This window comes from Artemia franciscana, chromosome 17 (assembly GCF_032884065.1).
Source record: "Artemia franciscana chromosome 17, ASM3288406v1, whole genome shotgun sequence".
Classification (NCBI taxonomy): Eukaryota; Metazoa; Arthropoda; class Branchiopoda; order Anostraca; family Artemiidae; genus Artemia; species Artemia franciscana.
This window is the reverse complement of record NC_088879.1, coordinates 15,792,745-15,805,866: the sequence shown is the minus strand read 5'-3', so window position 1 is coordinate 15,805,866 and position 13,122 is coordinate 15,792,745. Positions and strand designations below refer to the sequence as shown.

The 13,122-nt window shown below is 34.7% G+C and overlaps 2 long non-coding RNA genes across 2 annotated transcripts in view; one reads left to right on the top strand and one right to left on the bottom strand.

The window, feature by feature from the left end:
• Positions 1-13,122, bottom strand: part of LOC136037915 (uncharacterized) — a 343,911-nt gene that overhangs the window by 159,715 nt on the left and 171,074 nt on the right. The gene's annotated exons all lie outside the window — the stretch shown is intronic.
• LOC136037911 (uncharacterized) overlaps positions 1-13,122 on the top strand; it is a 45,133-nt gene that overhangs the window by 17,558 nt on the left and 14,453 nt on the right. Inside the window, exon 3 of the long non-coding RNA XR_010620079.1 lies at positions 5,377-5,592. This is a non-coding gene — a long non-coding RNA (uncharacterized LOC136037911). The remainder of the gene's footprint in view (positions 1-5,376; positions 5,593-13,122) is intronic.

Genomic DNA, 13,122 nt, shown 5'->3' with positions numbered 1-13,122 from the left:
AAGCAATAAAGAAGTTACAGGTTTTCGCTTTGTTTTCTCAACAGTAACTTGTTACACCACGCTTATGCCTCACACACAGCAAATATGAATAACTTTTCCAGTGGACCATAAGAGGTTTAGCTGATTAGCAGTAAAAAATACATTGTGGGAGATGTTTGTTTATTATTGCAGAAAGCGATATATCTAATGACAGCCATGGTCTGCTTTTTAACATCTTTACTGCTCCCACCATCTTTACTAATAATACTACCAAGGTAAGTGAAGCTGACCACCTGATCAATCTTTTGGTTACCCAACGTCACCTTTTCATCTTCAATTATTGACTTATTCTTACTGACTGAGCCTTCTTAACATTTATTTTCAGACCTATTCTAGCAACATAATTTTGCAAAACCTCTAAAAACTCACACATTTTCTTTACTGTTTAATTTAGGATGTTCAAATCATCAGCATAATCTAAGTCCAGGAGAGTATTTCCTCCCCATTTAATTCCGTGATCTCCCATTGCCTTTCCTATGCTCCTTTAGACACAATTCATCAAAATGAACCATATAAAGGGGGATAGAACCCAACCCTGCTTAACTTAGCAGTATCCTCATTCATCATAAACCCTACTTCTTGTCCATGTACCCCATCCTTCCTGCCTGAGTAAACAAATTCTATATCGCCTAATGTCATGCTTCCTACTCCTGTGATATGAGTTTCTGAAACTGCTAATAAGTCCAGTTTGAATCGTCTGAATTCGTTGGTCAAAATGTCGATACGACTCACTTTTAATACGATACGACATATGTTATTTTTTAACGTCGTAACATTCCAAGTTCCAATTTTCATCTACGCGTATCTGTGATCTTTCTTCCGGAAAAAAAGTACGAAATTCCATATTTTTCCAGATATGAGCTTAAAACCTCTTCAGCATGGTTCTCTGATACGGTTAGTCTGATTGTGTGATTTTCATTAAGGTTATATGACTCTTAGGGGGTATTTCTCCCTTTTTTCGAAAATAAGTCAAATTTTCTTAGGCTCGTAAGTTTTGATGGGTAGGACTAAACTTGATGTTTCATATACGTTTAATATAAGCATAAAAATCCGATTCTTTTGATACATCTATTTGTATTATAATTCTGTTTTTTAGAGTATCGGTTATGATTGAGCCGGGTCACTCCTTACTTACAGTTCGTTACCACGAACTGATTCATTATTTGGAAGTTTTTGGTCGAATTGTTCGTCTTACAGACAAAATCCTTTCTGGAAAATATTGAGTCCAAAAAACTATTCCTACATATTCGTGCTTAATATCAAAAATTAAAGTAATCATTAGAAATTAGATTTTTTGTTCTGTACAGCCAAATTTTACACACACAAAATGGATGGAAAAACTGTAGGTGATAGAAACTCTATTATTGCATTATATTCAAGTTACCTTTTCTAGTTTTTTAGGGGTCAACAGAGAATAAATTATTCTCCTTCGAAATATCTTTGTTTAAACGAGTAAATTTAGTGATGCTAAAGATTGGATGAACCAGTAGCTAAAAGTGCTTTATTTTAAACAATAAATTTGTTTTTTCGTGATTTTCATTTTTTGTCAGACATTTTCGAAACTTCAACGCACATAAACTTGTTCAATAAATAAGAGTAATTCAGTCACCAATAAGCAAATAAAATTTTAATTTTAGCTAAGAATTGAATCAAAGACTATACAAAACTGATTGGAGCGGACGCAGGATAAGAGGATCGCTTATCACTGATTTGATAGGAATTATGGACCATTTTTTTTTATATTATTTTTTTTTATTAATTAATTTGTCACTTTGCTGTGTATGCCACTGGACAATGAAAAATGGTCCAAAGCCATTTAAACTCCTACTCATAAATATTCTTTTTTTTCTGTTCCTTATAGTTTATGATTTTTTTATCAATAAGCTAGAAAACTACAAAACCAATAACAAAAAAAAAATACTGTCAAATGTTTGGTTTTGAGATATTCAACAAACTAACTAACTCTTGTAAAGTTGGATCCTACATGAATAGATTTGCATATTTTGTATTTAAAGAGTAAACAAGACATTGAAAGGTAGCAAGGACTAAGCCTCTGGTATCATGTCATCTTAAAGTGTTGCAGTAACAGTACTACTGTCGAAGTTAGTAACTGCTAGTAACAGTTAGTAACTGTACTAAATGTGCTACAGTCTGTTCTACAGTCGAAGGATTTAGTCTCAGTGCCAAGGTCTGAATCATCAGTCATCATCAAGCTTGAAATATTAAACAATTGCTATTAAATTTGTCTAACAACAGTAAGAAATGAAAATAAACCTGGTCATTGTCCCCAGCTATGAGCTACATGAAACATCCGAAAATTATGACGGTTCATATCTAGAGATTTGGACGTTCTAATATATTGGAAAGGAAACTGGTGAGTATGCCTACAAAAAATAGACAAAAACCCATATTTTTAGCTTTTTCTACTGCTATCTGAAGGTTGAGACTATCAAATACCTTGATCATGCGTGTGAACAATTCCCTAACACTTGCGTTGTCATTTTCAAAATGTTCAAGAATGCTGTCCTACGTTGCAGCCAAAACATGCACGCTGCTATGTGTATATATTCTACCTTGACTTCTATATTATCAAGTAAAACTTCCTAAAGAGCAGGCGTTGTCCAAAAAAGAAAATATCTGAGATAAAAAGTTCTCTGATAAAAACATTCGGTATTTAGTTTAAGTGGTATCTTTTCACATAACTATATCTAAGAGCATTAAGTGCTTTTGATTTGCTTGGAGTTTCACTAATTTCTAGAATAGAAATTTTCCAAATTATATCATTAAACGGTTAAGCTGATAGTAACGGGTAAACTCAGCATTTAAATAAAAAAAACGGATCAATATCACTAGTTTACCCCGGTTTACGATCATCGTTTCTCATTTTGGCTATGGTTCTTTCTTTAACCAATAGTCGGAGCCTGATTGTGTCATTTCTCTACATCTGATTCATTTAGCTTGCTTATTATTTAACATCATACTGTTTTTACGAACATCATATTTTGTAATAATAACTAAGATTATTGTAACATCTTGCTTCATTACAAGGGATATACCTTCTTCTTATTCTCTTGGAGTGGATAGCGGATTCTCACTAAAATTGGGTATTTGGTACCCGAGCCAATGCTCTTTGGGATCTAAAATTTGGGCAGCAGTTTACTAAATCAAGAACCTTGAAGTATCTAAACCCGGGATAGCAGCTTCCTAAATATGGTACCCTAGGAAACTCACTAAATTGGAAATTAGTTACGAATTTTTTTTTAATAGCCTTCTTAAGCATGAGGTAAAATGTTTTTCCTGAATATTTCTTGGTTAGGCAAACCACGGATACTTTGTAGCAGGCATACGTGTTTTGTTTTTCCGACGTTACATTTCTTGCTTTTAGGGGGAGAGAGGATGGAGCTATAACATAAACGAATAATTTTTTGCTATTTTCGTCAATCTATATTATTAACATGAAATCTACTAATTCAAGTTTTACTAGCAAAACGGTTTTTACGTAGTGATCCCGCAGGGGATCGTCAGATGCATTATCATGCTATCTACATAATTTTATTGACTTTCAGAGCGTCTAAATTACCAGTCAGCATGTCCTATTTTAGACACCTTTGTATTTCTTGGGTACCAAAATTAGCTAGTTTCTGCCCTACTTTAGATCCATAGAGGCCTGGTGAAGGTACTGAAGCACCAACTCTAGTTTTACTACAGATAGCGCAATGTTACATATGTATAATAGATGGCTCTGTTGTGGAAATGAAATGAAAGATGTGGCCTGGGATTGTTGTTCTATTAATGGTCTTAGAACTTCAGTATTAAGGTCTTTTATAGAATTCTTTAACATGCGTTGAAAAATATCCTTATATTTTCTTAACTTGTACTCACATTCACTCAAAGAATTATAGCTTTTTCTCAGGGTCAAATGCAGTAGATATCGGTAGTTTTAGCCAAAAGGTACTACTATTTGAACTTTTATCTAGATACCCCTAATTAGTTTTTCTTATTCATTTTTTTAGCTTACTTTTATTTTCAGAAAACTGAAAAAAAAGGAAACGTCAAAACAGCCAATTTAAATATTTAGCTGTGAAGACGAAACTAAAAGCTTGACAACTACGACATTCTAGACTACTGTACGTGAGAAAATGTGTAGTTAAAAGCTAGTTAAAACAAACAAACAAAATACAAATTTATGGTAAACATGAGAAGAATATTATTTTGGAAGATCTTGGCTTTTTGTTGGGAAGAAGGGGTGCAGGACAGAAGGCCCTACTAGCGGGTCTGTCCATACTTCTCCTATTTTTTATTTTTCCTTAGGAAAGACCGGCAACTCTACAGTTTCTTCAAACAAAAATTTGAAAACTTTTTTCAAAGTCAGTTTCTGTTCATTTTTTAATTCAGATTGTTTTATGATGTTTCTTAGGAATGTTTTAAAGCTTTTTGGTTAAGAACTAAAATATTACATTGTAATTTAAATTTTGAAAGAACTTGAATATTCGGCCGACAATTTGTTATTTTTTAGTTTGATGCGGTTATTTATTGTGATTTCTGTTTATTTTATTTTTCAATACTGTTCTCTATTTTTTTTTACTTATTAGAGAAGAAGCTGACGAAGGTTTATATCTCTTGCTAGAAATTGCTGAAATAAACCCTTGCAAAAGAGAAATGAATGCTCCAAGTTAATTTCGTCTTTTTCTACCATAGAGGGATGCTATTCTAAGACAATTTTGTGCCGACCTTGTTGAAGGTTCTTTACCAAGATTTTTGAAGGTTTCTTGGATCAGTATTTAAAAGGTTTTCTGACGGGATGCCTACGTAAGCGTCATATTACCAAAAAAACTTTAAATTATAACAGAATTGCGTAGTTTATGCAAAATTAAAAAATTTTAAAAGTAGTTTAAATTTAAAAGACGCCTTATCGTTCAGTCCATCTTTGTGACCGCAATTATAAATTTGGAGGTAGAAAATAATTGGCAATGCACATTGTCAACTGTAACTGCCTTCACTCTAATAGGAAAATTAAATTTAGTCAGTAAAGCAAGAAATACAGAAGTAAATGATTTATGTATCATTTGCCTTTCCATGGAATCTATCAGCCACGAGACTCATATAGAAATAGCCTCCTCTTACCATTTTGAAAGGGGTAAAGAAAGACAACCAAAAAAGAAAGACAAACAAAAAAAGACAACCGATAAAAAGAAAATGTATCTCCTTTTGAAAGAACTAGAATAAGTTTGTAAGTACAGAAAATGATAAGCAAGAATTAAACAAAGTATTTTGTAAATGAACCAAAAAATTCGTGCACAAATGTGGAATTTTCTGAAAATAAAAATATGCTTTCAGGTTTGAAGCCATCTGCCAATCAAGTCACTTCAGGAAACATTTCAAGTCAAAACTTCAGCAGCAAAACATTAAGCGTTATCCATGAGCAAGAAAGTAACCAGCTTAGTACGTTAGCGAATCTTCCGAGAAGCAAGTTTAAGCCTAATCAGCAAGCTATGCTTCATAATCAAGAAATCAGACTGAAGGTTTATAAGGAAATCAGAAAATCGGGAAAGAGTGAGTTTCTAAAATTATACCATACGATCGTTCTGGTTGTCCTGTTTATTGACGTTTCATTTATACACAGTTTTGAATGATTAAAGTCATTTTAGAAACAAAATTTTTTTTTTCATCAGGAGGCACAACAAGCAATTCAAGAAACCAGACCTTACACAAGGAAAAATTGAAAAAATTGAGAAAGTTTTTTAATAGAAACAAATAAAGAAAATTTAGATATATGCTTTGTTCCCTAGATTTTAATACGTATTAAGTTTAATTACACTAGGTATGTTTTCCAGCTGTGATATTCACTCCTTGGAAATTTCAACCTTCATGTCGTTCACTTTTCTTACTAATAATCCTGGTACATTTCTACAGTTTCTAATAATCATTCTTAATTCTAATTTATGGAACTTACTCCTCTTAACACTGACATTTAAACCCTGGAATCTCAATATTTCTAGAAATTAATTTACTTCTGAAACATGACGTCACCTGACACACAGACAGACAACTTATTTTTATATATATATAGATATCTATATAAATAAGTTGTCTGTTTGTGGATCTGTCGGGTGAAGTCATGTTTGTGTATTGACTGACGTCATGAAGTTAGTTGTCGTCATTTTTGTTATGACTGTGACGTCATTAAAGCGCCACCCCAACAGTTAGTTTAATATATTTAATATACTATATTTATATATAGATATATACATATATATTGTGATTCCTTGGCACGCTTTCTGTTCGTACTTTCTCCATCAGCTGCAAGCCTGTTTTCTTGCTGTTCTTGTGATTCCTCGGCACGCTTTCTTTTCTTACTTTCTCTATCAGCCGTAAGTTTTTTGGCATAGACTCTTTGAGCAGCTTCCTCGGCTGTTGCCATTGTAGGTTCTTCAGTCATTTTACAATTAAACATTTTTCCGTCCACGATCTTCTTGCAATAAAAAAATTGTCTTTTGAGAAGCTCCCTCGGCTGTTGCCATTGTAGGTTCTTCAGTCATTTTACAATTAAATATTTTTCCGTGCACGATCTTCTTACAATTATAAATTTGTCTTTGAACGATTTTCTTAAATACCTTTAATGACGTCATCGTCATAACAAACATGACGACAACTAACTTCATGACGACATGACGTCACTCGACAGACCCACAGACAACTTATTTATATATATATAGATATCTGTCTATATTCACAGGTGGGAAACAGGGACACAACTACAATGGCGAGTAACTAATATGGCGCGTAACGACGAAGCGCCCCCACCAACTAGGAGTTGGGGTGGCGCGAAGCCCCACCCCAACAGCTAGTACCGCTATAAACGAAAAAAGAAAGAAAAAAACTAAAAAGAAAAAATATCTAAAAAGAAAAAAAAAGAAAAAAGAAAAACTAGAAAAGAAAAATCTAAAAAAATAAGAAACTAAAAAAAGAAAAACTAAAAACAAAAACTAAAAACTAAAAAAGAAAAAAACTAAAAAAATAAAAACCAAGAAAGAAGAAAAAAAATAAAAAATAAAGAAGAAAACTAAAAAAGAGGGAAAAAATTAAAAAAACTTTATCTTCTGGGGAACTATTTATATATATATATATCTATATATATATATATATAAATTATAAATTATATATATATATATATATTATATATATATATATATATATATATATATATATATATATATATATATATATGTATATATATATATATATATATATATATATATATATATATATATATATATATATATATATATATATATATATATATATATATATATATATATATATATATATATATATACTAGACAACAAATGTTCTATTATTTAGAAAATCATAGATCAGGTTAACCTCCAGCAATTTTTGGTGAATTAAATTACCTTAGGCATCAGCCCAATCAAAAAGTATGGCGATGGTTAAATGCCTTTGGTTAAATGAGTTGGATACATCATTTTCAAGGCAAGCAACATTGTCCAGTGAGCAGTGCCCTTTTCTGAATCCTGTTGGTTCAGGGGGGTAGAGGTTGTTCCCTGTTACAAACCATTCAACCCTATTTAAAATCAGTCATTCTTGGATTTTTCCTAATGTTGTTAACATTGAATTGGCCTCTAGGATTTAATATCGTTTAAAGGCTGGCCAGGCTTAAGAATGGGATTGACTACAGCTGTTTTCCAAGATCTAGGAATTTTGTGATGGGCCCATATATGATTGTAAATGTGCAAAAGTGCATAATTAAATAAATCTGGAGTTTCTGTAATCCAATTTATATGGATTTCATCGTGTCCAGGAGTTGATTTTGGATTGCTAAGGCTGATGGCTTGCTTCATCTCTTCAAACAGGAAGGGGTTTTCAAGAGAAAGTTTATGTGAGCAGGATTTTGGCAGAACACAAAAGGGAGATCGTCCTATGGATTGTCTTACGATGTCTTTTTTTAATGCTCTGCAAACATATCAGTTTTCTCTTTGTCACTAAGAATATATCTGTTATTAACACATATATAATATTTCCTATGATCAATACGTTTATTGTAACCATTCCTTGGCTGATATAATTGTGGACTTTTGTTAAGGCTGTTTGGGAGTCAATCTGGGAACAAAACCTATCCCATGCTATCTTTTTGGACTTTCTGCATATTCTTTTTAACTTTGCTATCGCATGTTTTTACTCAAGATGTGTGGTAGGTGAGGGCTGTATCTGGAAATGCTTTCTGGCTTTTTTCTAGTTTGTTTTGCTAATTCACAGTTATCACCCCACCATGTCTTAGGCAGCCTCTTAAGATTTAGCTTTTTCTTATTACAATATTTTGGAATGGCAGCATCAGCAGCAGCAACTAACCATGATGATAATTTCTCAACTTTTTATCTATATCTAGTAGGTTATATACCTCTGAGTAATCAAAAAATACAAGTAAATCTTGGAAAAGTGGCCAGTTTGCTTTTTTGGTATTATACTTTGGTTTGGGATTTGTCGACATAAGTTGTGTGTAGCTTAATGAAATAAGAATGGCTATATGATCTGTTTGTAGTTCAGGCACCTTTGCAATATTAATCATTGCATAAAGAGATGTGGGACCAATCTGGAGATCAATTGTGGACAAACTATTATTATGAGAATCAAATCTGGTCTGGAAGTTATAAGGAGTAAACAAAGAGAGATTCGTATCATTTATCAGAAGTTGTTCTATACTTTTCCAGCCTTATTTTCATAGGTAGTTACTTCCCATAATGAACTGTGAACATTAAAATCACCAAGTATAAGAGGTTTTCCTCCAACTGTTTCTTTCTCAAAAATATCAAGGATATCTGTTTCACCTCGTGGGTTATAAAAGGATTTGATTTTTATATATTTACCCTTATTTAAGTTGACAGATACTCCAATCACATCTATTTCAAAATCGTAGCAAACTGTAGGCAAAGGGAAATGGATAATATTACTATCTATAAAAATTACTACACCACCGCCTTTCCTGTTTGTATCCCTGTCTTTACGATAGCATTTATAACCAGACAGGGTAATCGTTTTTAGTTTAAGTAGATTAGTTTCTTGAAGTCACACAATATTAATATTATTCTGTGTTATGTAATCAGATAAGTACACTAGTTTCATTGTATTAATTGATGCACAATTCCACTGGAGTAGAAAGTGGAAGTGGACATTCTGTGCGTCTTCAGCAAAAATTCAAGAATCGGATTCCGAGTTGCACCTAAGCCGGGGAACCAACAACTGTTTCTCACCTCCCCACATTCGAGTTTTAATATCTTTTCAACTAAATGTAATTGACTGTCTTTAATATTTTACATTTCAGAGACATAAAATCTCCGTAGTATCTCATTGTCTTTTGTGTCTCACATTCAGTAGGTCATCAGTACACTCTACAGAATTTTCCATACTTTAAAAGGTTCAGTTGACCATATAATTACCCTTTTCAAAAGTATTGCTTATACATTTAAATGCTAACTCCTGTTCCTTCTCCCAGTCAGTACAACCTAGCAAGAATCCTGGATCCATGTTTTTCTCTCCAACTGATCGTAAAGAGGTGCTTCAAGTTATCAAATGTCTCTCTAATAGTAGTACACCTGACTTTTTTGGCATAAGTAATAAGCTTCTTAGGACCGTATCTTCCTATGTTTGTGAACCCATTGTGCACATAGCAAACCTGTCTATGACCAATGGAGTCTTCCCAGAAATATTTAAATCAGCAATTGTTATCCCGATTCATAAAAACGGCGATCCGTCTGAGATAAGTAATTATCGTCCAATCTCACTTCTCCCAGTTACATCTAAAGTGCTCGAGAGAATTATATTCCGACGTCTTTCTCCCTTTTTATTTGGGATTCATTCTTCAGATTCGTTGATTTCTCCCCATCAATATGGCTTCCGTTCCAAATTTTCAACTGCTAATGCACTAATAGACGCCACACAGTTTATACGTTCCCAACTTGACCTTAAAAATACTGTATTGGGCTTATTTCTGGACTTTTCTAAGGCCTTTGATATGGTTGATCACAGTGTTCTATTAAGTAAACTCAACAACTTAGGGATTCGTGGAGTTCCTTTCTCATGGTTTGGCTCTTATCTCTCTGGTAGAGTACAGAGTGTGAGTCTGGGCGGGTTGACTTCACATCCCCTATCTGTCTGAAGGGGCGTCCCACAAGGCTCTGTTCTTGGTCCAATACTTTTTCTCCTTTATATTAATGATTTGGTTACGGACCTGGGTCCATCAGTGCACCCAGTACTTTTCGCTGACGATAGCAACTTTTTCATCACCGGTCCTAATTTACCATCCGTTGTCGCCTCTACTCAAACCCTTCTGAATAGAGTAGAGGAGTGGTGTCTAGTTAACTGCATGACCATTAACATCAAGAAAAGTCAGGTTGTATTATTTCGAACCCCTTACAAAAAAAATGAAGCTCAGCAAGCACTTGGCCTAAAATATTCTACCAATCTCCTCCCACAGGTCGAAGTTGCCAAGTTTCTTGGTGTTCACATAGACTCCTCCCTATCATTTGCAACACACGTGACCTACATCAGAGCCATAATTTTGCGACAGGTAAGTATGATTAATCGTGCGAATTATTTTCTTCCTACCGATATCCTTGTTACCCTTTATTACTCTTTTATTTACCCATATATCTCATACTGTGGATCTGTTTGGGGCAACACTTTTCCTTCAGTTACCAATAAATTAAAATCTGCCCAAAACCGTGCCATCAAAGCAGTTTTTCGACTGCCCCGACTATATCCCACACAGGACTTGTACTCCGATTTTGGTATTATCCCTTTTGAACAAATCATCACAAAATTAAATCTATACCTTGCATACTCCGCTTACCATAAAAATCTTCCTCCTCAATTATTATCTTATTTTAATATTAATAATTCTGAAGGCCTCTGTCTCCGTTCATCCAACCGTTCCTTCATTGTCCCCAAGTGTGTCTCTAGTTCCGCCCAGCGATCCCCCATTTATAAATCTATACTTCAATGGAATATAATACCCTCCAGTGTCGAGCTATCCACAAGTTTTCGCATGCTGTATAGCAATGTACTAAAATTTTGATATTATAACTCTCTAAATTCTTATTCAATTTGCTTTAGTTACTCATGTTTTCTCTTTTCTATTTTTTTCTCTCTTCTTCATTTTCAATTTTTTGTGGTTATGGTCCTCAACAAGTTCGCTTTCAGGATCTTTATTATTATTGGTGTTATATTGTAGTTTTATTTGAATAAATTGAATTGAATTGAATTGAATAGAATGGCTATCAAATGGAGGAATCGGCATTCGAAAAAAAGCTTATACCTTCTAGCGTAATTCATCATTACAAAACTGATATATTAAAGAAAACTTGTTGATTTTGAAACAATGCATATCTCATTGCAAACTGGTTGTAATTGTGGAATATTTTATATAAGAAAATTGTCAAAATTAAAACTGGTCACCGAATACAACACCATAGACCTTAGATCTTCATGTGCCTCCAGAGGCACCAAAGGCATCTAGGAAGAGACTCCAATCGTTTCTGTAACTGGTGGCAGTGATAAAAGATTCCCGCTCTGGTTGTAGAGAGGCATGAAGGTGACGCAAGTCGCTGTTGAAGGTACGACAGAGCATGTTTTTGGATCGTCCTCCACGGCGGGTGCCTTCGGGTAGCCAAAAGAATGTTTACTTACGGATTCTGGTGTCGTTCAGGCGCAGTACGGGGCCTATGCAGCTTCATCCGTGTCTTCGTATGGTTTCGATGAGGGATGGCTGGCCCGCAGTGTCCGTTATATGTGCATTTGTGGCTTTCTGGATCCAGTGAATATCAAGCAGGCTCCGAAGACAAGCGTTCTCAATGGAATGAATTCTTCTCTCTTGGCCTTGTTTGAGATGCCAAGTTGCCAATGCGTAGAGGAGGACAGGCAGAATGTTACTGTTGAGCAGGCAGAGTTTGAGCTGAAGTGAAAAAGTACTCAATTTTCATACTTTATTAAGCCGGTTGAAAGTGCTGTTAGCCTCACCAATTCAGGCAATGACTTCTTTGGCTATGGATCCTGTGTTTTCGATGGTTCTGCCAAGGTGTTTGAAGTTGACTACATGTTCTATAACATTGTTGCTGCATTTGATTTCCATCTGTGAGTCGCTTGTCACCATTTGTTTGGTTTTACTGGCACTGACATTAGGCCCGAATCCACCTGCTTTTGTTGAATATTCGAGAGTAATCTCTGGAGTTATATTTTGCAGGTTTAAAGTATTGCAATGTCATTAGAAACATCTAGATTGCTGAGCTGGCAAACATTTAGGTTTGGGCCAGTTGACTCAATGCTCCGCAATATATAGTCGATGACGAAAGCGAACAGTAGTGGTGATGAGACACAGACTTGTTTCTCTCCAGAGACTACTGGAAATTTACGTGATTTCCCCTCTGAAGTCCTCACACAGCTGGTTGGATCCTCGTATATGGTCATAATAAGCTTAACTATGATGCCAGGGATACTGTAATGACACAGAAGCTTCCAAAGTGACTGATGATTCAAAGAGTTGAAGGCCCTCTCGAAATCTATGAAGATCATATATAGCTTGTTGCGCCACTTGTAGCTCTCCTCTGTGAGCATTCGCAAGGTGAAAATCAGGTTGGTACAAGAGCAATTTGAGCAAAAGCCATATTATTCGTTGTGGAGACATTCGTCTAGGTGGCATTGAATGCGGGCTCGAATATTGTGGGACAGCAGCTTACCAAGGATGGAAAGTAGGCTAATACCACGTCAGTTATTGCATAGGGTAGTGTCATCCTTCTTAAACAGCTTTACAAGCGTGCTAGGACGCCAGTCTGAGGGTACTTTGGCTGTTGACCAGATGATTTTGAAGAAGTCTTTCCAATGGAGGACAAGGGTGGTTATAGAACATTTCAGCATTTTGGCTGTGATGCAGTCGTCTTCTAGTGACCTAAAATTTTTCAGTTTTTTAGCTGCTTTAATATTTCATCTTCGGAAGGAGGCTCGGTGGTGATTCCCAGCAGTATCCTTGAGGTTTTGAGGACAAAAATAGGCTCTTCATGGTGTAGCCTGTTTAA